This window comes from Pangasianodon hypophthalmus, chromosome 5 (genome assembly GCF_027358585.1).
Source record: "Pangasianodon hypophthalmus isolate fPanHyp1 chromosome 5, fPanHyp1.pri, whole genome shotgun sequence".
Classification (NCBI taxonomy): Eukaryota; Metazoa; Chordata; class Actinopteri; order Siluriformes; family Pangasiidae; genus Pangasianodon; species Pangasianodon hypophthalmus.
The window spans coordinates 13,640,922-13,646,475 of NC_069714.1; the positions used below are offsets into that span (position 1 = coordinate 13,640,922).

The 5,554-nt window shown below is 33.5% G+C and overlaps 1 long non-coding RNA gene across 1 annotated transcript; it reads right to left on the bottom strand.

Moving 5' to 3' along the window:
* Positions 1-235: 235 nt before the first annotated feature.
* Positions 236-5,249, bottom strand: LOC117597411 (uncharacterized). The gene is made up of 4 exons (XR_004578245.2): positions 5,089-5,249; positions 4,114-4,210; positions 1,632-1,696; positions 236-1,545 (listed from the first exon to the last, which is right to left on the bottom strand). It is a non-coding gene; the product is annotated as an uncharacterized LOC117597411 (long non-coding RNA).
* Positions 5,250-5,554: the final 305 nt, after the last annotated feature.

Sequence of the window (5,554 nt, forward strand, 5' to 3'; positions counted from 1 at the left end):
CAAACATGAAACAAGATTGGGGTATGTACCACAGGCTTGTAATAAAAAGCGTAGCCTTTCATAGTCATTTAAAGTATCATAGACATGTCTATATAAATAAACATTTCACCTAACTGTGAGATCCAGAACTCAATTACTCTCAACTATTCTCATTATTGATCTGGAGCTCATCAATGATAGGGCTTTGTTTTTATGATCATAGTGCACATACAAAAACAAGGCATATGATCTGTGTATTATATATGTATTATATGTTTAGATCTTCATGATAACCAACCTAGTCGGTAACATGGCATAGAGCATTGCAGATGTAAAAAGGGGCAGGATTTGAAGAACTTATGTGTTTAAAGAGGTGTTTTTCAATGTGCTGCTGCGATATCAGATCAGCTCATCTCATTCTCTTTAAGAACTGAATGTGCACCGTGTAGCACCTTAATATTTTTGTTATGTTTTTGACATAACATTAGGTTTCACTTACATTACATTTTACATTGATTTTTAGTATTTTATAAATTAACCAGCTGACTGACAGAATTTACAGAAGACAAATTTTCACTGATATGCTAGCGGCAGTGTAATAAACGTGGAGACAAGGGTATACGTTTTTATATTGGTTATAGTCCAAATAAACAATCAAAACACACAAGAGGATAAACTAAATAATGATAGAATACATAAAGAATATAATGCAGCGTCCCAAGCCAGGCACTGGGGCCAAATACACAAGATATGTTTCCGCTCGCCCAATACAAGTTTTGTGCTATATTGAAAATTCTAGGCTTGCAACAAAAACAGTACGAGAACTGTATTTTATTTTATTGAAAACATATACGAACTCACACTTTGTATTTTTATCAGTTGAACTAACAACTCATAGGTCACTACCTAGCCTACTAATTATGTATGTCTGATGACATTACAAGCAACAACATTGTTTAATGGGTTGAAAAGTCTGTTTTTAATCAATCGTTACGTATCATCAGAGAATTAAACCTGTCAGAGAGCATTATATAGACAATTTAATTCACAAAAGCTCCAAGAGTGAAAAACAGTCACACCATTACAGTCACTGTATATAGTTACAGATATACAGTGATATATGTAGATGTATGTACAGTTACTAGAGCTTTTGATAATAATAAACTCATCTTTCTAGAGTGGGCCTAAATGAGCATCACAGGAAGGTCATGAGAGAGAGAAAGTGCAGTAAAAAATTCAGGAGAGGCGATTTGACCTTCAGTAAAGTGCAAAACTGACTATTGCAAAGTATTATGTAAATAAATTTGTTATTTTAATACAATTAAACAAAATGTATTTTGGACTTGATGGATTTCTACAGAGTTTCTATAGTGTGTATGCTTCACTTACATGCATGTAAAATGTGCAGCAGGTCAGACAGTTGAACGTTTTTACAGTGCATCTCACAGCTGGCATATATTAAAACACTGGTGAAAATAGAAGCGCATGCCTAACTAAAAGATGCTTCATAAAAGCTGTCTATGTGAATTGTCCTTTAGTAGCCACAGCTGTTCTGTACGTTCTTATCTGTAACAAATAAAATGATTAAGTCTGTTGTATTTAGTTAGCATTTGGATGATGAAGATTAGTTATATTGAGGTGAGGTTACATACATAGTGAAGACTCGGCCCTTAAATGCAGATTGTGGCACAACATAGGTTAGAAAACCCCACTGCATCTGCAAATTTTGAATGTCACACCACATCAGCGCAATGCATTCATTTATGACCATGAAAAAAAGCAACAAAGCATAAACACACAAAAAATTACTTCCACCCAAACAAAATATCAAGGCACAAGTGTTAGCCATCAAATTACAGTTGAAAATTGAGCCAGTGCTGTTTTCCTTCATATACTGCAATTCCATTACAATTCCATGACAAGAATAGATATGTACTGTACATCTGAATATCAGGTAAAATTAGTGTGACTGAGCATCTATTGTTGGAGGTTCTACAGAGAAATAAGAAAGAATTGTATACAGCTCATATCTCTTTGAAAAGCATGAGTTTAGGACCCGTCCCCAAACCTATACGAGGTTAAAGCTAATGCTGGTTTCATTCAAAAGCAACAGAAGAGCTATTTACACAAATGCTTTTTATTTGAAGCTATACCAAGCTCAAGTAATGGCATTATGAATGTACAAAAAATATATTGTTCAACACATCAAAGCAGAAAATTGGCTTTGGAAACAAATTGCATGGTAATAAATGTCAGCCTTTAGTCTACTACAGTAAATAAAACCCAACAGATTTCTTAAGGCTTCTGTTCATGAGCCAGACTATAAAAAGTAGACTTCTTAATTCTGACACAAGTCATAAGGCTTTTTAAATTTGACACAATTAATTCATTATTTGTGTTTCCTTTCTTGTAGTGTTGGACAAAGGATTGTTTTTTAATGTTTGTTTTTTTAAATATAGCTGTGATGTATGTGAATATGTCTGATATTTGGGATTTTGACATGTGCCTCACATGGAAAATGATTAAACTTATACTTGTAGGCTTGCGTGTAAAAAGACATCAGTACATATGTTCAACGTGCATGCTTGGCTGTTAATACGATGTCTACACACTGCATTATTCAAGTCATTACTGGACTCAGTATCTAAACATTAGTGTACATTCATATAATTCAATAACACTTTTTCTAACAATTATATGGTAAATATTCCTAGAAATGTAATTTCAAGACCACACAGTTTTACAGCATGTGAACTCTCACCTTAGGTGGTTTGTTTTGATATTATTACTAAATCAAAAAGGCTCCTGTGGTAAGAAGTGTTGGGTGACTAAACTGATGACTGGAAGGCTCAGTGCTCATAGTTTGATCCATATCAGGTTTCGTGCCTCCGCTCACAGCAGAGGCAACATGCACATCCACAAGTTTCTCTAGAAAGGTCACTTAATACAGCTCATGCATTTCAATTCTTTTGTATCTAGAGCATGTCAGATAGAGTGTGTGTGTGTGTGTGTGTGTGTGTGTGTGTGTGTGTGTGTGCGCATGGATTAAGAATTATGTCAGTGAAAGTTCATTACAAGGATAGCAAGACAAATGTTTGTGTTGCCCATGCACATTTGCATGCAAGCAGGTATTGAAAGTGAAAATCCAGCAATGTTGTGTCATTAACCTTATATATCAATAATACTTTACACCATCATTTAATGCTTATCATTGATTATGTTGACCCACATAATGGAATTAGAGCAGAATAATGTTCTTTGAATTCATGTGCTCTCTCTCTCTCTCTCATATATATATATATATATATATATATATATATATATATATATATATATTATATATACACATAAATACATACATAGTACTATGCAAAAGTCTTAAGAACATGCAAAGAAATGCTGTAGAGCAAATATGCTTTCAAAAATAATGAAATTAAATATTTCTACATTAAAAAAAATACTATAAAGAGCAGTAAACAGTAATAAATGAAACAAAGTAAATTTTTGGTGTGACAACCCTTTGTTAAAAAAAAAAAGTCATCTCAGGTACAATTTGTACAGTTTTATAAGGAAATGAGCTGTAAGTGTTACTGAGCATCTTGCAGAACCAGCCACAGCTCTTCTGGAGACTTTGACTGTCACACTTACTTCTTATTTTTGCAGCAAAACCCAGCAGCCTTCATTATGTTTTTTTTGTCTGAAAAGTGTCTCTTATGTAATCTGCTGCTTTCTTTACTGACATACAAACATTTTTCTGTAACATTTAATTTTGTGCTGGAAAACTAATGTTTGGAAATCTAAAATGTTTTTGTATTGACTCGATAATGTAAAAGTCATTAAATAAAATTCTATAACAAAGTTTGTACTAAAAAAATAGGGTGTCTAATACTGTGACTTTGCACAGTACTGTATATATATATATATGTGTGTGTGTATGTATGTGTATATATATATATATATATATATATATATATATATGTATATAATTTTCTTTAACTTGCCATGTCTCTTAGGAGCCTTCTCACATGAACAACACACACAGACTGTACACAAAGTGGGAGGGACATAACAGAGATACATTTTGTCTCATGGTTTCGAAATTTCCCCTGATTAAAATATAAACTTTTGACTTACCTTTAATTATGTCATAGCAAAGCCTCTGTCACAAAAACTGCTTTGTTTTCCTTTCCAGGGCATATGAACATAATCTGCTTGCCATAACCAGCCCACACTTTGAAAAAAAAAAAAAAAACTATGTTAAAGCTTCTAATGTTTCACAAAACACATTCATGATGAAAGCAATGTTTCATACTTCAACAAGGAAGAGACAGGTAAGGTAGAGAATGTGCCCATATCAGAGTACAAAGCAATTACATCACTGTCACTTACAAAAATGCCCCACAACGTGTGCAACAGAGTGAAATACTTTTGATTGAGTAGAGATATGCTGCACTGTTTGTAGTTACATTGGTTAACTTGACAACAGCCTGTGACTGGCAATCTGCATGTATTTCATTATTTCATTATACCTCTTTTTTCCTCAAATTTATGACAGCATATTAATACTGGCAGACAGCATGCAAAAAATACTCCTGTTAAACATGATCTGCTTTTGTATTTGAGTTCTGGAGCTGATTAACACCTGATGCCTCTCAATTACTTTTAATTACTACATATCTGGCTGGGTGGCAAAGTAAAATGTACAAATGTACAAAGTACACACAATTTGTTCACAAAATATACAATATTGTGCAAAATCTTGTAAAGAAATGTTGTAAAGCAAAATAAAGAAATTACACATTTTCTACATTAAACCAATTGACTGAATTGTAAACAGAGGACACAATAATAAAAATAAACAAAGTCAATATTTGGTGTGACAACCCTTTGCTTGTTGAAAATACATCAAGTCTCAAGTACAATTTGTACAGTTTTATAAGGAAATTGGCAAGGCAGTTTTACTGAGCATCATGGAGAATCAGCCACAGTTCTTCTGGAGACTTTGTTGCACTTGCTTTTGTTTTTGTGGGTAAATCCTGACAGTCTTCATGATGTGTTTTGTGTGAAAAGTGTTTTTTTTTTGCGTAATATGTTTCTTTCTTTACTTACATAGAAGCAGGTAAAAAAGGTTAGAGTGGTAACCATCATTCAGCAGATTTCACATTGATCCATACAGCCAATATCTGTCCATCTAGCTGGATCCACCAGTGAGAGCCACCATGAGTAATAAGACTTTAAACATTTTTCTCACTGTGTGGACACCTTTTGCAGATCAGTTATCTTTTATTTTGCTTTTTCTGATAAAGCTCAGCAGCTGCCTTTTATAAATTACAGCTGGACTTATCTAATTGAAACAGGCCTGCAAATAATTAACCAATCAGAGAACTTCTGAAAAAGGAAGCAAGCCTATCATTATGAATTAAAGCAAGGGATCATGTTCCCTCATTTTGTTTTACTGTTAAGAATCCTGAATGAGCTGATGAGTGCTGAAGTGTTCCATGTGGTTCAGATGAACACATGTTTATCCCCTGCACTAGCGAATTTCATATTAAACTTTGATGTCTCTAATTGGAGA